The following is a 25476-nucleotide window of genomic DNA, read 5'->3' on the forward strand; positions in this document are numbered from 1 at the left end:
GACAACCTGAAAGGTTCCGGCGCCGTAGAATCGCAGCGGGGTGACCGCGTTCGCTGTCTGTTCGGGCCAGTGGACCGCTTACTTGGAAAAGCGGTACCGCCGCGAGAATTCCGCGTCATTGTGTACTTCCATGGGATTATGTCGATGCGACCACATGACAAAGGCATCAGACGCGTAGCCAGGACAGCTTTTTTTTTTGGGGGGGGGGGGAGGCGGTCTAAGTTTGCACACGGCCACTCGGTGGTTTCCAAGAACCTTTCAGGTCTGTCGTATGATTTCGGCGTTGATTAGTATGGTTATGTAGTGTCAGGTGCAGTTATAAACTGGACAAAAATCACCATTCCGCGTAGTGCAAATCGGCGCACGTGATGCACGTGCGCATGATAAAAGGGAGCACAGGCCGCCGTTGGGAGAAATTTCCGGGGGGGGGGGGGGGGCTGAAGCCCCCCCCCCCCCCTGCTGCTTGGCTACGCCACTGATAGCCATAGATACACATCATATGACACCCGCCGCGGCTGTGGCAGGTCAAGGTTAGTGTTTGATCCGGACGCGGTGGCCGCCTTTCGGTGGCGGCGGAGTACACTGCAGTTTGATGTTAAAAACGCTCGTCTGCTTATAATTAGGTGCACGGTAAAAAACTCCACGAGGTCAAAATTTATGTGCAGTCCCCGGCTACGGCGTGCCACATATTGAGATCATGGTTTTTGCCGAACATAAATAATAAATTTAACCTATCATATCACAAGTCATGACTTAGCAAAGATGAAGTCTTAATCCGTCTTTCTGTAGTTTGTGCCTGTCGTATACCTACGTAGAACTCAACATCCGGCATTGTCGTTACACACACGCTTGTGTTACACAACTCTTATGACGAACCCGATGGTTCATATGGTAACGCTTTACTGAACCCCAAACCATGCAAAGTAGCCCGTTACTTACAAAAATGTTTTGCATACCATCTATTACCACAGTGTATGGGTTCTTCATAATTCAACGTAAAGCTTTCTCTAACTCTTCTCCCTAGATTTCGGGCGCTGACTGCATTGAAACTTGGACCCATGCTAATGTGCCACTGGTTATTGTGTCGGATTCTAGCTGCTGCCTTGCACGACTGTCGCCTCAGGTGTAGTGCAGACCAGACTGAGATATGGTGCAAAGCAAGCGACTGGCGGTGGCATGTCATATGCGCAAGCGCAGGCGTTTTCTCAGACACAAAAACACTTTTGTTGTCACTTTGTAAACTTCTTGGCAGGCAAGGACAATCAGAACACAAGAGCTCCCGACTTGCGGCAGTATTATTATAAAATTGATACGTCTCTTTTGGCCGCGTTCCATCGTCGTCCGGTTATCATAATCAGCAGCAGCAGAATATTTTCTTAAGTCCACTACAGGACGAAGCCCTTTCCCTGCGATCTCAGATTACCACTGTCTTGCGCTAGCTTATTCCAACATGCGCCTGCAAGTTTCCTGATTTCATCACCCCACCTAGTTTTCTACCGTCCACGACAGCTCTTGTCGTTCCTTGACACCCATTATGTAAACCTAATGGTCCACCGGTTATCTACCCTACGCGTTACATAGTCTGCCGAGCTTCATTTTTTTTCTCTTAATGTCAGCCAGAATATCGGATATCTCCGTTTACCCTCTGATGCACACCGCACTCTTATATCTTAACGTTACCTCAAACAGTCTCCGTTCCATCGCTCTTTGCGCGAAGCTTAACTTGTTCGCGAGCTTCTGTGTTATCCTCTAAGTTTCTACCTCATACCTTAGCACCGGTAGAATGCAATGGTCGTACACTTTTATTTTCAACGTCAGCGGTAAGCTCCCAGCCAGAATTTTGCTATGCCTGCCATATGAACTCCGACCCAATTTTATCGTTCTGGAAATTTCCTTCGCATGACGAGGGTCCCCTGTGAGTAATTAACTTAGACAAACACACTCTTGTACATACTCTAGAGGCTGACTGGCGATCCTGGATTCTTGTTCCCTAGCCAGGCTATTGAACATTATCTTTGTTTTATTTATCTTCACCCCCACTCTTACACCTTCTTCGTAAAGTCCTCAATCATTTGCTGTCATTCGTCCACATTTTTGATGAATAGGACAATCTCATTTGCAAAGGGCAGGTTGCTGAGATCTGCGCCATCGATCCTCACTCCTAAGCCTTCCCAGTCTAATAGCTTGAATACTTCTATGCATGCAGTGAGAAGCATTGGACATACTGTGTCTCCTTGCTTGACAAGTTTCTGTTTAGGTAACTTTCTACCTTTCTTGTGGAGAACCAAGGTCCGTTCGGGTATAGTGGAGACCAGATACCGGATGCCTTCGTCATTCCGTCGTCATCATTTCATGGTCATCAGTTCTTTGTAGTTTTACAGCGTAAGCTGTTATGGGCTCATTCCAATAGCCGTTACGGTTCGCGATGGTGTCCGCCGCTGCCTCCGCCTACGGCGTCCGGTGACTGTAACCGCTATCGCTGGAAATGCGAAAAAAGTACCCGGTTCCCACCGGGATCGAATCGCGCCCACTGAATGGAAGCCAGATACTCTACCACAGAGCCACGCAAGCGCGTGCTATCGGGCCGCGGAAAAAAAGCCATATAAACGCAGGCGCAGACGATCCGAGCCTCCGCCAGTATATGGTGGCGCCATCTAGATAAGGCACCTGCAAACGAAGCGTGCGCAGACGCAGACGATGAGGTGCCATTCAGACGAGGCGCGCAATAAATAAAAACGCGATCCCCATCCTCCGTCAGTATTGTGGCGCCATCTAGTTAAGGTGCCTGCAAACGCAGCGTGCGCAGGCGCAGACGCGTTTTAATCAACGCGATTCCAATGTGAGATGTGTGCCACGTATTCTGGACACCTCTTTGGTGCACGTTATGGCGTCTCCTCGCAAGGTACGAACCGCTGCTGAAGAAGTGAATGGTAGAGCTACGTGCGCGGCTACAACCAGGCTTCATCGGGCTCAGCAGACTGCTGTGCAGAGCGCATTACAAGCCGCAGCCCGCCGTCGATGCCGGGCGAACAGTTGAGATCCTTCTAGTGAAAACGAGGCGAATAGACTTAGTCGCGAAGACCCTGGTGTGCGTGGTGCCGAAATTGCAGCTACTCTTGAGCCGCTCCACCAGCTTACGCTGTAACTGTGCTGTGTGTGCCGCGCAGGCCTGTGACTCTTTTTTCATTTGCCGTCTTCGTCATTCCGTCCATGTCACGTCACTATAATTCTGTCGTCTTCGCTTCATCGTTCTGTCGTCGCCATGTCGTTATTGTCATGCCGTTGTAAATATTGCGCCGTGGCCATGCCGTGGTCGTCGCGCCTTCGTGGTTACATCTTTACCGTTCCGCGTACTTCACTCTGCCCTCGTCACTGCCGTCGTGGCTAAATGGTCATCGTTACGACATCATCCATATGTCGTTGTTACTTGCTCTGTCGTCGCCAATTGTCTTCATTCAGTTGTCGTCAACACACTTTTTATTACTGCTTCATCTTCACTCATTCATGACGTCATTCACGACATGTCATCGTGATGCCATCGTAATCCTATGAGACTCCGGCAACAGTGTATTGTGCGAACGCGGGCAAAACGCCGACGGCGTTCTGCGTGTTGCATCCAAGTTTATACATGTAAAGCTAATATCATTACTCCGTATAGCTCTCTACAAATTTGTATCGCAATTGATGCTTCGCCTTTCAGTGAAACTGTTTTAAAGACGTTCCAACTTAAACTTCACCCGATCGCTTTTGCTTACCGCCCACTACTTAAACTGGTACATACTTGCCGATCGGCATATCTCGCAACATCACTAGGTCAACGATACGTTCTCCCTAGTTTCGCTGCGCCCATGCTATGACGAATGACGGCGCGCCGACGAGCGCCCACTGCCATGTCTGCATCATGATGTAAGATGGCATGGGAATTTAATCAATGCCAACCAGATGATTCAAGAAGCGCTGTCTGATAAATGAAGCGCTGTTCAAGTTCATGCCAGGAAACGCAGCGCGCGGATCAGTCATGTAGTAAGAGGACTATACGACAGGCACTCACCCGGTCAACGTCTTTCCATCGGCGCCATTGAAATGTCGTTATTGAAAAGCATGGGAGCGGACAAGAAGATAAAGAAGGCTGTTCGTACAAAAAGCACGCGCTGTAAAAGGAATAAAACGAAGAGAGAGAGAGAGAGAAATAACTCTTGTTTGCACCCGTCACAAATTACGGGGGAGAAGGCTTTAGCCTCAAACCCCATTCATCCCACTAACCGTCAGCCGGAATCCTTTGGGACTCATCGCCGGTCAAGGCGAGACCGATAAAACTAGTTTTTTATTTCGTTCGCATTAAACGCAACTGTTTCGTCTCGTCTCGACGACATGGTGATCTGACCAGGATTGCGGCTTCTTCTTTTTCGACTTTCCAGGGACTACCAAGACAACAAACTGGCAACAAACGAAAAGGAGGGCAGTCAGCGAGACGGGGCATTGACAGAAAGGAGCAGCGCGGACACCTAGGATGATTAAGCCACTGATGACGTCTCGTTGCTTGAACCTGTAAGCGGCCTGCAGTTTTCAAAATAAACAGAAAAGTCATATGAAAGAAACAAAGTACGCTGAGAATGCAAATGACCAATTTAGTGAGCCACGCTGAAAAGAAACTGGAGGAGAATCAAGATCTCGCAGCGATATTGGTAAATATCAGCGAGATTAGAAACATTTCTGACTCGCTAAAGGTAGACGAGCAGCTTGAGCAGTTCATAACACCCGAAACAGCTGAGCCTTACTTTGCGAAAGCTACTTAGTACGATGTAAAGATAATGAACACTCTTGATAACGTGAAGGCACACCTTTCTCACAAAAAGTGCGGGAAACAGCGAAGGCAGCGTCCTCGCTTTACTAACGGCTCTAGGCAACCGCAGCTATCAGCAATATTGAAGCTACCCAAGCTATAACGAATCAACTTTGACGGTGATCAAATGAAACGGCAGAAAATTTTTGAGATAACTTGAAATAGATGTGCATAAATGAACCGATTGACCGAAAAACAAATTTACGTACCCTGTGTCGTCACCGTCCAGAAAAACGGCACGGCAGTGGAGGGACTGCAGTTTTTGGACAACCTTGGGAAAGCTATTGTGCTGTATGTGTGCTTTACAGAACGTAATGATTACATAAAAATTTGTTCTAGTAAACTTATCATTATTACATGGAACAGTGTTTCCCCACATATAATTCCGAACAATGTTCCGAACACAAATACTCTACACACTTAAACATGGCGCGTGGTAATGTGGGGAACGCTTTTCCGGATAATACCGATTCCTAATATCCGAAACACTTCAGTGGGGAGCGGTACACTAGGACAGACCAGGCGATGACTCATTTATCCGCGATTTCATAAGCCAGCATGAACAAATATTATTGCGAGAGCAATTATATGGACACTTCAACCGGATTTCTGCCGTAGGCGTCGCCATCGCCGTGAGGTTCCGTATTGATTCCAAGGGCGATAAAATCGTCGCCGCGCGCCGTATGCGCGAGCGAAAGCGCGCGGGGGACGCGCGCTATCAGGGAGAGCGAATGCTCGGCGGAAAGCAAACGCGACCGTCGTGTGGGGGTATGGGAGGGAGGGAGGCGGGGCGGTGCTGTGGTCCGGCACCAAAGGCGTATCTTGCCACTCAATCTTCCACGCGAAAGCAACAAAGCGGGAAGAGGGGGGGGGGAAGGGGGGGCAGCTTCTCCTCTGCCAAAAACTTCTCCTTTGCAGTTTGCCCGGCGGTGCCGGTCGCCCGCACCGTCTCTTATCTCCACACTGCTCTGACCTTTCTATGCGCTGTGCATTCGCCACTTAGTTTCCGTTCAAGCGTTTGACAGTCGTTGGCTGCGGTCATTCAGGGTGATCTATTATGTTTGCTTGTGCGCGCTGACACTACGATTGTTAATTCAGTTAGCAAGCCGATGTGTCCAAGTTTATCCAGCCGATGCAGCCGATAAAACTACTACCCCTACTCCGAATAACTCTCTACTAATTTGCTATCGCAATCGATGCTTCGCCTTTCGGGCGAAACTGCGACATTTTTTATACTTAGCCCACTGTTGTCCAAGGGGTTGGAGTCCTGGGGAGGCCATTCATTTCTTTGTTCAGGTAAAACGGTGGTCAGTTTGTGTAATCAAATCGTCCGCGTGAAGAGGGTGCATCAGTTCAAAAGAAACCACTCATTTTAAATCTTGTATCAGACATCATGCAATATATATTTGGTTGCAATTGTGGATTCCTATTCCTATGAATTATGAGTTTATTGTCTACAATAGATCCTTGAAAAATAGTTATGCAGTTATGTAAGTCCCACATGCTGTGAAAATCAGTTTAAGCGAAGCTTTATAGTTTGCGCTGATTCATACTAATTGACACCATTCTTGACGCTGGATTTTGACGTTGGCCGACTCTTTGTGCAATACGACAGCGTTGAACGTACAATAAACATGATCTTGAATGCAGCATTTGTGTTTTAATGCACAATGCACTGAACACACAGCATGATGTGTTGGCCTGCGGTGTTGTTGCGCACAATTGCTCGCAGCCAACGAGAAGGTGTGTGCTGTCACAGCCTGACACGGCAGTCGCACCATGGCTCAACTATTGATTCGCTGGACAGCCATTTGCGCATCTTGGCACTGCGGTTCCGGAAGATGGGTGAGCAAAGGCGCGTGAACGGATATTTATAAACCATGCTCCTTAACGTTGACCATTTATGGCGATTTGGAATGTGGCGCCATTTTGTGTTGGGGCCCACGAAACTACCGCGGGATGTGGTTCCACCTCGAGAACTGCCATAAGCGAAGAACGCGCGACGTTAATATGACCGTGTATCTTATCGAATACAGCAAGCTCTCACCACTCGGTGGCACATGTGAAAGATGGTGCCCTCACTTTTCGGCGAGACTGTTTTCAGTGTCGGGTTGCGAAATGCAGCGATAGGACCTCCAGCTGACACTTATGCTCTATAATGCGTATTTGCGTCTGCACGTCCTGCGTGTGGTGTCCGCGGGGACAAACTCGCACGCTGTTTATTTTACAGAAATAGCAGAACGCTAGCTGAAATCTTAATTATCTCAGCTAGTCGGCAACTCTTGCCATGCGAAATAGTAGGCAAAGTTGATAGGATGCGCATGTGTGGCACTTATGCATTGCAAGCGTGGATTATAAGGCGTTACGCTGTGCGACACCTTTATTCTATTGTAGGCGCCGCCCTGCGAGCTGCCACAGGCGAAGAGTGGCAACCTTGTTATTCAGGTGTTTCGTGACAGCGATACACTGAGAACAGCACTAAGAGTATGCCGAAAGCACTTTATGGGTATTTTAAGCCAGCGCGTGGTTTTTGACTGCACGTTTTTCTTAGGAATATATTTTTCGGTAATAACGAAAAAGTTATACGAAGATGTTCGCGGTATGGTTTTGCCGATGCCATTACCAATGGCATTGTGGTCCAAGGATAAAATGCGCTGAAGTGAGTAAAAAGAGTGGAAGTTCAGCCATGTCCGAAAACGTCTTCGTTAAAGCTTTATACGGGAACCTTAACTACGCGGGTATTTTTGGAAGGATGAGGTTTTATTTGTTGTGGCGATCAAATTGTCTCACATGAAACAAACGGGATACAATTGACAAAGTTTTCGCACTGCTGTGAGAGCGTGTATTTTTGGGGCGTATCACAAGAACATTGTAGAAACAGTTGCCGATAGGCACACAATGAATCCGCTATCTAACCAAAAAATAAAAGTCGGTGATCCGTATGCTGAAAGTACGTTCAGGAATTCACTTTTTATGGTGTGCCCGCACGGCTGGATTTCAGTCCGACTCGGATAAGAATCCAGCGCACCTTCTTTTCTGCGAGAGCATCACTAAGCTTGTGGAAGTGATAAAGGTGCACCACCTCGGCCATTTTCTCATCGACTTTCTGGCAAAGAGCGAGTACGTCTTGTGTGTACGAGACATGCGATTGAGTGTAAGACTGAACTCGGGTAGCAAGCTCTTTTCTTGCAGCCAGCTGCCGACCGGTCGGATTTACAAAGAGGTCACTGAGCTTTTCCTTGAAAGCATCCCAGCTAGAGATCTCGTCGTCGTGTATTCCGAACTAGAGCACTGCACGGGCCGATTTTTCAGGCCCGGCCCGGGCCCGTTTTTACATTGGGCGGCCCGCCCGAGCCCGATCAAAACTTTTATGGCGAGGCCCGGGCCCGGCCCGGGCCCGGAAATAATCTACGTTACCCACCCGGCCCGGCCCGCCACCCCTTTACCTTAAGCCCGAGCCCGGCCCGAGCCCGGCTTGGAACTTGCCCGAACCCGGCCCGAGTCCGAAAATTACATGTTTTTCAGAGTTCAGAAGCCCGAGAATAACTCGCAGAAAGCCCGAGCCCGGCCCGGGCCCGCGTCAAAAAACCCGAGCCCAGCCCGGGCCCGGGTCAAAAAGCACACGCCGTGCCCGAGCCCGGCCCGAGCCCGTGAAAAAACTGCTCTACCCGGCCCGGCCCGGCCCACGAGCCGGGCCGGGCCCGGGCTTTCGGGTAAGCCCGAGCCCGTGCAGTGCTCTATTCCGAACCACACGAGGGGTTCCGCCCAAGTAGAATGGCACATTCAATAGCATGATGGTAGGGTCTCCGCGGTTGTTTCGGCTAACACGCTCATACAGGCTGAGCCAGTCCTCAACGTCGACATTATCTTGGCCGGAGAATATGCCAGGATCAAGGGGATTGGTAACCGTGACGTACGTTGTTGTCGGGGTCGCAGGAGTAGAAGCAGACGGTGTGTCACCGGGAGTCATGGCGGAAAGCAGGATGGTGCGGCCGCTGTGGAGCTCCGTGGCGAGGACGGCGAACGGCACTCTCCACCAAAATGTTACGCGAACAAATGATTAAGCACTGGATACTATTTACAAAGTATATTTACAAGAGACAACTGCAGTGCTGGCCAGTTCAGCCGAAAGCTCGATTTGGTTTGGTTCGGTGCCTATAGAATTTGCACAACCCACTACGGGCGATTGGCCATGAATCGGGCGGCAGTGGAAAAAAAATGATGGATACTTAAATGGAATTTTCTTACTTAATAATGATATAATAAATGAAGTCTAATCGTTAATATTAATTTTCATGCTATAGCATCTTAAAATTTGAAGCAAATATTTTTGTTGTCTTGTGAAAAAAAAATATCATGGCAGTCGCCTTGTTTCATTAAAAATTAAATATGGCATCACATACGCACCTATTACAGTGTCCTAGTGCCGACGCCCCCAGAGATATAATGAAAGGTAGCGTAATGGTCAATTCATGTTGGCGGAGGGGACCTTCTAGAAGTCATTTTCTCTGCATGGTGAACCTACGACACTCTATAAAGAAATGATTCATAGTTTCGGGTTCATTGTAATAAAAGTATTGAGGGGAAGGCGCCAAAGCAGACCTATGGGAATAGAAATTAAGCTTGGTATTCGGCAACGCATTCCAGTAAAAGAAACTTCAAATTTTCTTGTTGAACACCATCTGCTGTGCCAAGGAAATCTAAGGTGCTGAAAATCGGTGTTATTGAGTACACATGATTTGGCATGTTCTTCTTGGGCAGAAAATATTTTTAATCTCACAGAAGTGACGTATGCCGAAGGTCTTGGGATCCTCACTACCGGGCTTTTAAGAGATGCCGCTGCTAGTGCGTCTGCTGATTCGTTTAAAGTGAGCCCCACGTGCCCTGGCACCCATTCCAGATGGCTAAGGCGTAAATGTTGGGGGATGGATGAATGAAATTCTCGGAGAATGATAGATGAATTGGGCACTGATAAAGCGGAGCAAACAGACAAGGAGTCGGTTAAGATTACGGCTGAAGTAATAGATGTGGGAAGTTTTCGTAGAGCTAAGATGATCGCTAATACCTCCGCCTGAAATACTGGCGTAAAGTCGGGTAGTCGAAGGGAGAAAGACCAATTTAATGATGCCGAAAAAATCCGCACTCCTGTCTTCTCTTCACTGACAGAAGCATCTGTGGCTATTATTGCATTTATTTGCAGGTTCTTGAGGTAGTCATCTAACAAACTTTTTAGGTATCGAATAGGCATAAGTTTCGCGTTGTTAGGAAATATATCATCAAATTCAACGCTTACTGTCGCAGTAGGGAAATTTTGAAAATCCACATCACGGATTGATATTTGTAATGGCTGTAATAGTTTCTGCACAAAAACTACCTGGGCACAATGCAGTCTGGACCACTGATTCTCAAAAAAATGCAGTCGGTTCTCTAATAAACATATAGAAGGAGCATCTCTGGGGAGAAGCATATATGTTCAGTAATGTTTGGACTGTCAGTATACGAAAACGAGTTTGAAGAGAAGGCAGGTGAGTTTCATGATAAAGAACATTATTCGCTACATATTTTGGAAGCGCGAGACATAGACGTAGTGATTCGCGTTCTAAAAGAACCAGAGGGCGTAATTTATAAGTAGAACCTCCAGAAAATAACACGCACCCAAACTCTAGAATGGGGCGGACATACATACAATAAATCATCAGCCAGGTCTCCCTGTGCATTCCAAAACGATTGCTGCTGACTCTTCGTAATAAACCAACTGCGCGTGCTCCTTTAGATGCGATGTATTCTATGTGTGTCTTCCAATTAGGCTTTTCTGTGTAAATCATTCCCAGATATTTTAAAGATTGCACCTGCGGAATAATCTCCTGGCCATACGACAGTGTTATTCGGACAGGATAAGCTAAGGGAAAAACAATGATTGAACTTCTGCTGACGTTTAGCGACATTTGTATTCCTTTTAGCCAAATTTCAATCTGATTCAAATACGATTGCAAAGCTTTATATCAGCTATGTATATCATTTTACACTGAGAAAAAATGCGATATTATCAGCGTATACGTATACCTGTACGTCGTGATGTGTCGGGATGTGATTTAGTAAAATGTTAAATAATACGGGGGAAAGTACTGCACCTGGAGGAACGCCCCTCGTCTGTTTGTAACTGTGAGAAGAAACACCGTGTTTATAGCAATAAAATGGGCGTCCGCTTAGAAAATTTTGAATCCATGCTATTTATATATACTGTGGGAGACTCAAACTTTCGAGTCTGCTGATTAAGGTACTGTGATCGACACTGTCATATGCCTTCGCAATGTCTAACGTCACTAAGGCCATGTACTGGTTGTTGCGGCGAGCGAGTTGAATTCGACTCTCCTAGTCAACATAAGCACACCAAATTGAGCAGCCGGGCCTGAATCCTATTTGACAATCACTGAATATTTGGTTCTCGCCTATCCACCTATCGATGTGACCATACAGAACTCTCTCGATTAACTTTACGAGATTTGAGGTCAGAGAAATGATGGGTCAGGCGTAAACTCGTAAAGGCTCATGGGAAACGTCGTCTGCTCGGCGCTTCCGGTTCTATCGCTGACGGTTCCAGCACATGATTCTCCGTTCGCGGCGCCGGTCGCGCTGGCTCTCTGTGCACTTTCATCACAAGGTATCGCCCACGCTGCAAATATCTGGAGCCCGTGACGGTCGCATCGATGACTGACCATTATATCTGAGCATAGGCAGTCATTTAAATTAGGTATGCGTTCTGTCAGATTTTCGGGTTTATCTTGAATGACGAATCACACTTGCTTGTTCTCAAGTGAATTCTGTTCGTGCCAACGACAGAACCCACCACAGCTTCGTTGGCTTCCATCTGCCCGGTAGTAGAATATGGATCTGATTTTTTTTGCTTATTACATCTAAGCTTCACTAGGCTGATTTGATCAAACATGCATGGTTTAGTAGTGGAGGCGTTAGAGGCGGGCAGGCGGTTCTAATCCATAGCTTTTTCTTGGCACGAATCTCTTGGAACAACATTTAAGCGAATACCTTGCATAGTATATATAGCGACCTTAATTTAGTGCTCGATGCAAGATGAGCAAGGTGTAGTGGGAGGATTTAAAAGTCGTAGACCGTAATTTTTCTCGTATATTTTGTGAAAGGTACACAAGGCGAGAAACACTAGCCTAACGATCACAAAGCTGCAATATTACTTATAAAGAGACGTCGAAAGCATATTAAGACAGACTCAAGCGTGTGCGGAAGTCAACTGCAGTCAACGAACACTTCTAACATACCTCACGTTCCATATCTTACATAACTATCACAAAGTTACCCAAACACAAGGGGTATATTGCAGCTTTGATCGCGTTAAAATGTGTTACAAATTTCTCTACACTTTTATAACAAATGTTTTTGTGAAGTTGCAGAAAGAGATACGACGTTAAAACATCGTTAAACCATGCCGACCGCGTGGTTAACGTTTGGTTATTAAGCATGTTCCATGAAATATCAGTAACGTGGACAGCGAATTATTTTAGAAAACAACACATGCATGATAAACGTCGCAAAACCTATAAAGGTTCGCTGTAAAATGATATAAAATTCCTAGTATGTCATACCAACTTGTACAAGCATCTACGTTATCAGTGGTATAAAAGTTCGAAAAGATAAACGTGTGGAAGGTACTTTTTTTTTAAAGGAAAGCGCTTGCTCAACGCGATTTATCAAGGACTACGAAAGGCAAACACGTTAGTGTATACGACGGGCTCTAGCACAAATCTGATATTCACGATTGGAATGTTACAAGATCACTCACATCGTTGATCCGAACAGAATTCACTTGAGTACAAGAAAGTGCGACTCGTCATTCATGATAAGCCCGCGACTGCGACAGCTCGCATACCTAATTCACGTGTTTGGTCGTTTCGGCTAGAAAAAAATATTTAAATGACTGCCTATGCTCATATATAATGGTCAGTCATCGATGCGACCGTCACAGGCTCTAGATATTTGCAGCGTGGGCGATACCTTGTGATGAAAGTGCACAGATAGCAAGCGCGACCGGCCCCGCGAACGGAAAGTCGCGCGCCGGAACCGTCAATGGTTGAACCGGAAGCGCCGAGCAGACGACGTTTCCCATGAGCCTTTACGAGTTTACGCCTCACCTATAGGTCTAATGTTTATTGTATGTCCATCACCCGGATTTTTGAGTAGCGGAATTATTTTGGCAACCTTCCATTCTGGATACATCCATGCATTCTTAATCGAGAAATTTATAAAATTAGGCAGATCCTGGGGAGATAATTCGAATATTCGTTTTATCATTGCTGTAGTTATGCCATCAGCAGATCCTGGGGTTGAAGCTAGCAGCTACTTTAACACTCTCATTAATTCTTCTAACGTTGACTGCTATGTAATCATTAGCTGTTTCAGGCGCCGGTATATGATAGGGGCGAAGTGATGTGAATTGACCCTCTAAGCCTTTTGCAAACTCCTTCAGTGACTGTACCAATTCAGTGGAAGTTAAGCTAACAGACTATATTTATCGGGGCTGAAACAATCTTTTTAGACCGTAGAAACCTAAATAGGCCTTTTTTTATTACTAGACTGCGATCGGTAACTGTAATATTTAGTGTTATAATTTTCTTTCGCTTTGTCCACTGTTTGCCTGAATGTAGCTGCAACAAATTTAGAGTCATTCCACTTACGTGGACATTGATTATACCGTAACTTTCTCCAGGCTGCCTTTCTTCTATATTCGCGTTCACAGTCCGGATTCCACCATAGTGAATAAGTACCCCCTTTAGTTGATTGCATATTGAAGCTGGATTTTTTGTAACTGTCACTTATCACTTGACAAAAATTAACTGTCTTAACTTGATCATTTAGGCCAACCTGTTTCTTTAAAGCTGATCGCAGTGAATTTTGAAATTTACTATAGTTAACATAGGTGCGGACATGCTTTTCGACCAAATTAATTGGTCGCATGACTTCAAAAATTATTGGAAGATGGTCGCTATTTGTGGCCGAGGTGATAGCAGACCAGGAGAAAATTACACAACCCGAACTGGAAAAAGTTAGGTCTAACACCGAACGCGATTTGCCGGATACATAAGTTGGGGTTCTCGAATTTACACAGTTATGATTAATTGACAAAACCCAATCCAACAATCTTTTACCACAAGAGTCGGACCGATAACCCCATGATATGTGGTGAGAATTAAAGTCACCAGCGATGATTAGATCCTTTCTGCAGGCTGCAAGCGCGGCATCAAGAGAACCTGTATTGAGAACTCCTGTAAGAAAATAAACAATGACTGCCGAAAATGGGGCGCATCCAGGAAGCGTTAAATCCAATGCTAGAATCTCACTTTCAGCAGAGAATGACTGGTGACTAATCTTAGCTCTATCACAAATTTTTGTTGAGATCAAAAATGCTAATCCCCCTCTACATGAAGGGCGATCTAGACGAAAACAGCGATAATTCTTTAAATGAAAACTCTTTTCTGTGGATAACCAAGTTTCTTGCAATATAATCAAATCAGGAGAAAGTTCTTCACAGAGATATAACAGATCAGCGGCTGCAGCAAAAATGGAGTTCCACTGCAGCACTTTCAAGCTTCCTATGTTTACGATATTCCGGCAGTATTTACTGCCGTCTGTAGAATGTTATCCTTTAGGAAATCATCGTTTGTTAACCTGTCATTTTGACTCTCTTTAGCTTTTAGTTTATGGAGGGTGGTTGCTCTCGAGGAGTTTGGAGAAGCACGACGTTTACACGTTCGAGCATACAAATCTATGTTCTCAGTGGTATCTGAACCGGTCTCGGGACATTTAAAGCCCTCAGGTTCGACAGGAGTTGCGGGAGCTGCGGTGTCATCTGTACTGCGAGGCGAGGCCTCTACCGATAGGTGTTTCTTTATATTTTCATCAGAAACTGTGATTCCAGAAGGAACACTTGGACGCGCAGTAACATGCAAAAGTTGCGAAAACTGAGAAGTGAAAACTTGCCCAATTGTCTCTGAAGGGCTCGTAAATAAACTGTCAAGGGCTTTTGCCATAGCCTTCTCTACAACTGCAGCTGCAACATCACCAAGAGATGCATCCATAGCTTTGGAGTGACGAGCAGCAGCTTCAGCATAACCACATCATTTCTCTAATGCAAGGGCACGAGCTTCACGACGCGAACACCGTTTCCTTTCTATAATTTGTATAATTTCAAGCTCTTGGTCTCTCGCAGGGCATTTCGTACAGTCCGCAGGGTGGGAACCTTCACACAAAAAGCATCGTTCGCTTTGAGAGGAACACGTTTTTCCTTCGTGGCCTTCTCCGCAAATGCGGCACCGAACATCAGACCTACATCCCTTAATACTGTGGCCATATCGCCAGCACGGAACGCATTGCACTGAGCGGGGAGAAAGTGCTTCCACCCTGTAAAATAAGGACGCGCCTTGATCTCTGACGGCCTAGTTGTGCCTGCAGCGGTGACAATGACCGACTCTTTGGGGACTCTTTGATTATCGGAAACGCGTGAACATCGGTAGACTGAGACGGCAGCTGCCGGGGAGAACATCTGCAGGACCTCGGAAGCACACAGACTCGTGTCGACTCAACGAACTAGGCCCTAACGCAAGCTAGATGAGGAGGAATAAAAGGTACCACCGGGTAATTCGCGAACATTTGACACTGCAGAAGGTCGGAGACACAGGTGTGGTCCGGCGAACAGCATAGAATGCCCCCTCTGCCAAACTGTCGAACATCGGTTATGCTTTGGAAGTGCGGGGTTGCTTTCCGCAGCTCTTCTTGAGTCGCCTTTGGATTTTTCACGCGGATGAATCCCCAAATGGTCGGCACTAGGGCCACTGGAACGCTGTGATTGCCACTGCGCAAGAAAGCCTCTATAGGAATGTCATTAGTGGGAAGCGAAGCCGTCCAGAGGAAAGACCTCTGGCCGGGAGAAGGAAGAGACATTAGGAAATCACAATCAGATTAATTACACAATAAGAAGAAAGTACTAAACAGGAAGCGGGAGAGGTTGGACTGCTTTAATTTTATTGCGATAGCAATTATATGGACATTCCAAGCGGATTTCTGCCATGAGCGTCGTCGTCGCCTCGCCGTGAGGTTCCGTATAAAATACAAGGGCCATAAAATTGTCGCCGCGCGCTGTAGGCTGTATGTGCGAGCGAAAGCTCACGAGCGACGCGCGCTTTCACGGAGAGCGAACGCACGGCGGAGAGCAAACTCGATCGTCGCGCCAAAGGTCGTGGGGGATTGGAGGCAGGGAGGGGTGGCGACGTTGTGCTGGGGCACCAACGGCGCACGGGGAACTGGTGACTCAGTCTCGCACGCGAAAGGAAGAAAGCGGGAAGGCAGCGCGGGAGCGAGAGGGTGCAGCTTCTACTCAGCCCCCTGCCCCCAACTATACGTACTTGTAATTTGTGCAGCAGCGGGCGGTCGCCCGCACCGTTTATTGAAACCAATTTGCAGACGGCTCATGACTTTGTATGCGCTGTGGTTTCGCCGCTCAGTTTCTATTGAAGCGATAGACCATGCGAACGTTCGCTCGCTGCTACTGCTGCGCTTGCTAACGCCAGCGTTCTGACAGCAGTTGTCTGTGGTCGTCGAGTGGCATCTATTATTGTTTGCTTGTGCGCGCTGACACCATGCTTGTTAATTCAGCAAGTAAGCGAATGTGTTCAAGTTTATACAGCCGATAAAATTACTATCCTTACTTCGTAAAGCTATCTACTGATTTGCTATCGCCATTGATGCTTTGCGTTTCGGGCGAAAATGCTACTTTTTTGACTACGCAATCTGCGGGAATGTGCCGCACTTCGACGTGTTATGACCTATAATTATTTTAAATAATTACTAGAGTTTTCCATGCCAAAACAAAGATCTGATTATGCGGCACGCTGTCTTGGGAGAGAAGCGTCCGTGTCCGAATGTTTATAGTATCCGTCTTCTGTTTCGGGTATTTCATCTCTGATAAGAACGAATTGTTTTCTCCATCTGCGAGGCTTTCTTTATGAGAAAACCGTATAGCTTCGTTGCTTCGTTCTACAATTCTGGTGGATGAAAATGTTTGTTTCCTGTACAATCCTCCACTTTGCAGGCTTCACAGAACTAATTCCACAACCTTCGTATATATATATATATATATATATATATATATGCCCAGGCATATCCGCCGAGAAGGCATAGGAGTGAGGATTAACGCGAATATCTCAGCAACCTTCGGTTTGCAGATGCCATTGTCCTCTTCAGCAATAATGGGGACGAATTACAGGAAATTATTGAGGACCTTAACCGAGAAAGTGTAAGAGTGGGGTTGAAGATTAATGTGCAGAAGGCAAAAATATTGTTCAATAGCCTGGCAAGGGAACAAGAATTCAACATCGCCAGTCAGCCTCTAGAGTGTGTAAAGCAGTACGTTTATCTACGCCAAGTACTCACAGAGGGCCCTGATCATGTGAAAGAAATTTAGAGAAGAATAAAATTGGGTTGGAGTGCATACGGCAGGCATTGCCAACTCCTGACTGGGAGCTTACCACTGTCGTTGAAAAGAAAAGTGTAGAATCATTGTATTATACCGGTGCTAACATATGGGGCACAAACTTGGAGGTTAACAAAGAAGCTCGAGAACAAGTTATGGACCGCACAAAGATCAATGAAACGAGAAATGTTAGGCCTAACGTTTAGAGATAGGTAGAGAGCGGTGTGGATCAGAGATCAAACGGGGATAGCCGATATTCTAGTGGAGATTAAACGGAAAAAATGGAGCTGGGCAGGCCATGTAATGCGTAGGTTGGATAACCGCTGGGCCATTAGAGTTACAGGATCGATACCAAGAGAAGGGAAGCGCAGTAGAGGATGGCATAAAACTAGGTGGGTTGATGAAGTTCACAGGAAGAGGCCTTCGTCCTGCAATGGACATTAATATACGCTGATGATAATGATGATACACCGAGATACTGACCGGTCAAGCAGACAGCAGCCAATCCAATCCCGGGAAAGTAGCCAAAGGAAGTTTTGCTTATTGGGCAGAGCATCTGGCAAGTGCTCTGGAGGTAGCTGGTTGAAATCCCCCCGCCTGGGACACCTTTAAGCCAGCCGAAATTTGTGCGTGTACCACGAAATTAGTCATCAGCATTGATTCGAGCGTCGTCATCTTCTTCCGCAGTTTAGGCCAGCCGTAATTTGTGCATGTGGCACGAAGTTATCGTCATCAGCATTAGCTAGAGCTTTTTCGTATATTTCCGCAGTTGAAGTCAGCCGTAATTTGTGCGTGTGGCACGAAACTGCCGCGCCGTAGCCATGGAAACCAGGCAACGCCATACAGACATGGCTCCACCGAGCTCCCGCTGGCTGCGCGCTACTGCGCCTGGGCCGTGACGACATCCTGGCGCGTCTGCGCTCGCCGCCCAAGAGAAATAAATAAATTCTGAGTACGCAAGCTTGTGCTTGCGTACTCACGAAGTTGACGCATCGTCGGGTCTTTATCAGTTTATTGCAATACTTGGTTCAGGCGTTTGTCTGAAACTGGAAGATAGGCGATTGAATTGACATGAAAATGCTCGCCGTATTCACTCAAAATTGTTGGACTTGGGAAACGGGATAAGGCGTCGGCAATAAAAAGCTCTTTTCCCGGCGTATATTTCACTGTTAGGCGATATTTCTGCAGATTGAGGCGCATGCGCTGAAGTCGAAGTGGGCATTGGCACAAAGGTTTCTTAAAAATCATCTCAAGTGGTTTGTGATCAGACTCCACTGTGACCTCAGGCTGCCCAAACAGGTAGTCCTGAAACTTTTCACAACCATGTACGATCGCCAGCATTTCTTTTTCTATCTGCGCGTATCTCTGTTGCGTTTTCGAGAGAGAGCGCGACGAGTATGCTAGTGGGTGACCGTTTTGCATTATAACTGCACCGATCCCGTTCTGGCTGGCATCTACAGAAAGCGTGATGGGCTTGTTCTTCTGGTAGTATGCGAGAACGGGTGCCTTTGCTAAAGCTTCACGAAGAGCTTCGAAACTAGCCTGGTGTCCGTCTTCCCAGACCCATGCTGCGTCCTTCAGAAGTTCGCGGAGTGGAGCTGTGGTTTCAGACATATGTGGAATAAAACGGGAGACAAAGGTGACCATACCGAGGAACGTTTGCAGTTCCTTCTTGTTGCCTGGAGGTGGAACTTGAAGTATGTCTGTGACCCGTTTTTGATCCAGGCTGAGTCCCTCAGGCGTCAGAACATGACCAAGGTACTTGACAGATTTTTGCAAAAAATGACATTTTGCGCGGTTCAACTTCAAGTTGTACTCTCGGCACCGGTTAAGCACGTTGACAAGGTTACGGTCGTGCTCTTCCTTTGACCTGCCCCACACGAGAATATCATCCATCACAACGGAAGTTCCCTCGAGGCCTTCCATTACTTTGTGCATTGCTCGCTGGAAAATTTCTGGCGCCGACGCTATTCCGAACGGCATACGCAGGAATTTGTACCGGCCAAAGGGGGTACTCATTGTGCAAACTTTAGAGCTTTCTTCGTCAAGCTTGATCTGCCAGAAGCCCGAAACAGCGTCTAGTGTCGAGAAATACTGAGCTCCCGCTAGAGAAGGAGCAATGTCTTCTAGGGTTGGCATAGGGTAGTGTTCCCTTAGAAGCGCTTTGTTCAATTCAGTCGGGTCGAGACAAATGCGCACTTTGTCACTTTTTGTCACCACGACCATGTAGTTCGACTATTCTGTCGGCTCAGTCACTTTCTGTACCACCCGCTCGGCTTCCATGCGATCTAGTTCCCTCTTAGCCTTGTCTTTAAGTGCTAGTGGAATTCACCTTGCCGGTCTAACGACTCCTTGGGAACCAGGTTTAAGCTTCATATGGTAGACGATACCTTTCAAGCTGCCGAGTCCGTCGAAAACATCTGCATAATGTTTCGCGGCTTCATAGAGCTCTCGCTGTTCCACTGAGGCTAGCCTGAGTAGAAGACCCAGTTTCTCGGCGACTGATCCGCTTAATGTTAATGGAACGTCCTCTTCGACAACAAAAAAGTCGGTTTCAACTGATGCATCAGGTCCGCTAACGCGAAGGCGGATGCGTCCTGTAGCTGCCTTTTGATGACCAACAAAGGTGTTTAGGATGACGTCACAGCGCTCGTCTTCCTTGTTTGTTATCTGTTGCAGCTTGCTTCGTGCCATCACCGAGCAATTCGTTCCTGTGTCCAGCTTGCAAAGAACGGGAGTTCCTTCTATCTTTACAGTTGCTGACCAGCGCTCGTCTTTCTGATCGCTCCTAGATAAAGCTTCAATCCAAAAGCTTTCCTCTTGGGCGTCTACCGCTGCGACGTGCTGTTTGGCTTTGCGGGGCTTTTCGCTTTTAGTTCGGCAGGCTATAGCGAAGTGATTTCACTTGCCACACTTCTTACAGATGCGTCCTTTAGCTGGGCAATTACTAGCCTCATGATTTCTGCCACACTTTCCACAGCGTCGAAGTTCGGCAACTGCGCAAATTTCCTCATGCCTTTTGTTGGCCGTTTGTATTTTCTCGCACTGTTCTTTCCCTTGTTTGCGAGCGCGGCAGATTTCTACCGTCTTTGAAAAAGAAGGATTATCTGAAATGAGCTTTTCTTGCAGCTTTTTATCCTTTATGCCAAGAATAATTCTGCTCCTCAGCATGCGCTCTTCCATTTCAGCGAACTCGCAACTCTTCGCCAATATTCGTAGCTCGGTTAGCCATTCGTTAAAGCTTTCTCCTTCCTTCTGGTCACGCGAGCCGAAACGGAATTCATGATAAGCTAGGTTCAACGATGGTTTGTAGAAGTACTCGAATTTCTGTTTCAGGACTTCAATGTCTGACTTATCTTCCCCGTCATTGAAGACAAAAGTGTTGTAAGTCCTGCGCGCGTCCTCTCCTATGACCTTAAGAAAAGTAGCAGCTTGTACCTCTTTTGGCTGTTGACTGAGGTAGGTAGCCGTGGCGTAGAGGTCGAATTCTTGCCTCCATGTTCTCCAGCTCTACCAAACGTCGCCTGTGGTGTCCAAGGACCTTGGGTGCGGCAGTAGCGTGGTGACCGGGGCACTTTGCTGGCGGGAAGGCGCTGGTTCCATGTCTGGCATGCTGGCAGTCCTTTGAAGCTGGAAAGGGTCCGGGATGGCCTGCTATCCGCTTGCCTCGCTGCTGCCGGTCATGACTACCGCTGCCGCTGCCACCATGTGCACGCTCGAGACGGGTGCGGGTGTGGGAAAGAACGTTTATTCCAGAAAGCCGCAGATTATATAGCCCCGATCAAGGGGGCGTATGTTGCTGCGCTTGAGCGTGTGCGTGGCTTTGCACAGCGTTATCGCTACGTCACGCTCCGTGTCTGCGATGTTGTGTCCGGAACAACTTCGTAGTTTACGTCACTGACGCGGCGGAGCACCTTATACGGACCGAAATACCGGCTCAGCAGCTTTTCACAGAGGCCACGACGGCCCCACCCAAACTTGGTCCCCGGGGTAGTAGGACACGTCCCTGTGGCGGATATTGTAGCATCGTGCGTGTGGCTGCTGCTGTTGGCCGATATGCAGCCGTGCGAGCTGCCGAGCTTCCTCAGCACGCTCTGCAATTTCCTGGGCGTCAGTTCTCAATACGTCAGCGTCTTGACACGTCATCGTCTGGACTTCGCGTCATCGTCTGGACTTCGCGACCGTAGAGAAGGCTCAATGCAAAAAACTTCGTCCATAAACTGCGCTGTGAATGCTGTCCCTCTGTCTGTTATTACAGTGGAGGGAGCACCGTGATGCAAGACGATGTGGCGCATGAAGAACGGCGCTACCTCTGAGGCCGTGGCTCGTGGGATCGCCTGCGTCTCAGCATAGCGTGTTAAATAATCAGTCGCGACGATCACCCATTTGTTGCCGTCGGCCGAGAGAGGAAACGCTTCGAGAATGTCCATGCCGACTTGGTCGAAAGGCGTATGAGGTGCTTCAATTGGCTGAAGTAAGCCAGCCGGTTTATCGGATGGTGTCTTGCGGCGCTGGCATTCACGGCGGCCTTTAACGTACTGTTTGACGCTTGCCGAAAGCCCGGGCCAATAGTACATTTCGCTTACTCTAGCGAGTGTTCGTGAAAAGCCTAAATGACATGCATATTTAATGCTGGACTCCAACTCAACACAAGGAAATGTCATTTTGCCCGAAAGAACATGAAAGTGTTGGGCCACCTTATCAGTAAAGATGGTGTTCGACCAGATCCTAACAAGGTTGCTGCCGTGATTCGCCTCCCTCGCCCTAAAAATAAAAAAAAACAGTTAAGAAGTTTCTTGGGCCTGGCTTCGTACTTCCGCCGCTTCATCAGTCATTTTGCAGACATGGCGGTGCCGCAGCACAAGTTGCTGACGTCGGGCATTGCTCTCACTTGAACAGATGACTGCGAACGTTCTTTCCAAACCCTCAAGCAAGCCTTGACATCCGACCCCGTCCTGTGTCACTGCGATGAGAACGCATCGACTTGTTTGCACACCAACGCTAGTGGCCATGGGATTGGGGCTGTCCTTCTACAGCGTGATTCCACTGCACGAGAGCGGGTTGTTGCTGATGCCAGTCGCACATTAACGGCAGCCGAACAGAACTACTCGATCACAGAATAGGAATGCCTCGTAGTAGTTTTGGCCATACAAAAATTTCGACCATATCTTTATGGACGCCACTTCAATGTCATAACCGACCATCACGCCTTATGCTGGCAGTCGTCACTGAAAAATTTGGCTCGACGCCTTGGTTGCTGGGTGGTCCGATTACAAGAGTACGATTTTGACGTTGTGTACAAGTATGGAAAAAACATCAAGATACCGGCGCTCTGTGTCGCTGCCCCCTGCCGCTGTTATTTTCGAGCACGTCTCTTCATTCCGCGCTACTTGATGAGACTGTCTCCCCTTACGTTATTACAGCTAGCTGTTACTGACACGCCATGTTCTTTCTAATCGCGGCACTCAGTTCGCCTCGTGTCAATGTCATCATCCCTACTGCAGCAGCATCATCCAACGGCTGTGCGGTGCTATTTCTGCACCGAATGCCCGATTACGTCGACAGCTGGGACTATTTAAGCTCGAGAAGGATGTGCGGCACCGCTTCATTTACAACACTGACGGACACCGCTGGGTACCTGTTCTTCCACGTTCGCTGCGCACACAAATTCTCGAAGCCTTTCGCGACGACCCATCTGCTGGCCACTTGGGCTTCCACAAAACGTACCATCGCGTTAGGAGCCGTTTGTTTTGGCCAGACATGTCTACCTTTGTGGCCAAGTACGTCGCTTCTTGCGTTCAGTGTCAACGGCGGAAACGAGCGACTTCGTCTCCTGCTGGCCTTTTAAAGCCCATCCCATGTCCCGAGACACCTTTTGCCATTGTTGGAATAGACTTGGTCGGGCCTCTGTCCATAAGGCCGGCAGGTTATCGATGGATCGTGACAGCTGTCGACCACCTCACACGGTATGCAGAGACGGCGCCTCTACACTCTAGTTCGGCCTCAGACGTTGTAGACTTCTTTTATTGCGATAGCAATTATATGGATACTTCAAGCGGATTTCTGCCGTCGTCGTCGCCGTCGCCGTGAGGCTCCATATAAAGTCCAAGGGCGATAAAATTGTCGCCACGTGCCGTATGCGCAAGCAAAAGGAGAGCGAACGCACGGCGGAAAGCAAACGCGACCGTCGCGCGAAAGGCCGTGGGGTTATGGGAGGGAGAGAAGCGGGGCAACGCTGTGCTCCGGCACCAAAGGCGTATCTTGCAACCGGGCGTAAGGGGAACTTGCCACTCAAACTCCCACGCGAAAGCGAGAAAGCGAGAAGGCATGGCGGCAGGGAGGGGGGGGGGCGCAGCTTCTACTCTGCTAACAACTGCGCTCGTACTTTGCCCGCGGCTTTGGCGGCCGCCCGCACCGTTTGTTATCTCCACACGACTCGGACCTTTGTATGCGCTGTGCACTCGCCGCTCAGTTTCCGTCGAAGCGATATACCGCACGAACCTTCGCCCGCTGCGGCGGCTGCGCTTGCTGCCAGCGTTTTGACAGTCGTTGTCTGCGGTCATTCAGTGTGATCTATTTATATTTGCTTGTGCGCGCTGACACCACGCTTGTTAATTCAGTTAGTAAGCGAATGTGTCCAAGTTTATGCAGCCGATAAAACTACTATCCCTACTCCTTATAGCTATCTACTAATTTGCTATCGCAATTGATGCTTCGCCTTTCAGGCGAAACTGCGACATTTTTTTGGATGCCATTGTGCTGTGTCATGGTGCACCTTGTGTACTGTTGAGTGATCGCGGCAAGACTTTCATGTCAACAATGATCGAAGAAGTACTCAGAGCTTGTGGCACAGTTCATAAGACGACATCCACATTCCACCCTCAAACAAATGGCATAACAGAGCGAATTCATCGCACGCTAACAGATATGATATCAATGTATATCGGGCCAAGCCACGACAACTGGGACGAACTTTTGCCTTTTGTGCCGTTTGCTCACAACACTGCTATCCAACGAACTACAGGCTACTCACCCTTCTACCTCGTTTACGGCCCTTCGCCGACATTCACCATCGACGTCACTTTCTTAACTGCCCCAACTAACACCTCGGCCTGTATACCTGAACAGTTCGTCTCCTGACTTCACGAATGTCGTGACCGTGCTCGATTCAACAGAGAAGTCAGTCAACTAGACCGCAAGCAACGTTACGACATCTCTCGTCGAGACGTCACCTTTCGTCCTGGAGATGAAGTGCTCCTTTGGACGTCAATTCTTACACCCGGTTTGTGTGAGAAGTTTGAATCGCGCTTCCTTGGCCCCTACATTTTTAATGAACAAACATCCCCAGTGAACTATCGTGTTAAACCCGTCGAGGTTTCTTCGGACCATCGTTATCGTGGTTCGGAGATCGTTCACGTTTCGCGTCTCAAACGATTCGTTCGGCGTTTCCCTCCTGGCTCAGTCGCGGCCTGGCTGGCCGCTTGCGCGCGCGGGGAAGTTAGTGTGAGCATTATTCATACGCTTCATATTCTCACCTGTAGATACTCATCATCACCATTCTGGGCCTGGTGGTGGGGCTCTTGCTTTAGAGAATAAAGAAGAGTGTGACCACCTAAACGTTGTCTCACAAGATATATATATCCACCCAGAGTGGTATCGACCCAGCATTAGAGAGCAGCCAACAGTCGCCGCAGACCCAGAAGAGTAAGCAAAGCAAACTCAGCTTTGAAAGAATGGAACTCACGTCCTACACCGCAAATAATATTGTTCACAGTAAGAGCATAATTCTTTTTCGTCTTTCTTAAAGTAAAAAATAGGAAACAGTAACATTATTGAAAATGTCAAAACGGCAAGAGGAACCGACAGTAAGGACATCATTCTTTTTCATATTTCATGACGTAAAAATAGAAAACAATATTACTGACCTAGGGAAAACAGCAAGAGCAACCGACAGCAGTGCTCAAAACACTTTCCAGTTTCACCGTATACTGCGAAATCAAGGCAAGCCTAAACTGTAGTATCAAAGTGGGCCTTCGCCCCACTTTGCTGACCAAGAGGCAGAGTCGCCGCCACTTCAGCGTCTAGTACTCACCGTCGCTCGAGGACAGCGTCTGATGCCCGTGAAGCCCCAATCCAC

The 25476-nt window shown here is 47.8% G+C and overlaps 1 protein-coding gene across 4 annotated transcripts in view; it reads right to left on the minus strand.

Annotated features, from left to right (window-relative positions):
• Window positions 1–25476, minus strand: part of LOC119465182 (acetylcholinesterase) — a 181098-nt gene that overhangs the window by 17310 nt on the left and 138312 nt on the right. Inside the window, exon 1 of one of the 4 annotated variants that reach the window (XM_049655659.1) lies at window positions 25432–25475. The exons of the other annotated variants lie outside the window; for them this stretch is intronic. The gene's annotated coding sequence lies outside the window, so the exon portion shown is untranslated. Of the gene's footprint in view, window positions 1–25431; window position 25476 lie in introns of those variants that run through there. 4 annotated transcript variants of the gene reach the window in all.

The sequence above is a fragment of the Dermacentor silvarum genome, chromosome 9 (genome assembly GCF_013339745.2).
Source record: "Dermacentor silvarum isolate Dsil-2018 chromosome 9, BIME_Dsil_1.4, whole genome shotgun sequence".
Taxonomy (NCBI): domain Eukaryota; kingdom Metazoa; phylum Arthropoda; class Arachnida; order Ixodida; family Ixodidae; genus Dermacentor; species Dermacentor silvarum.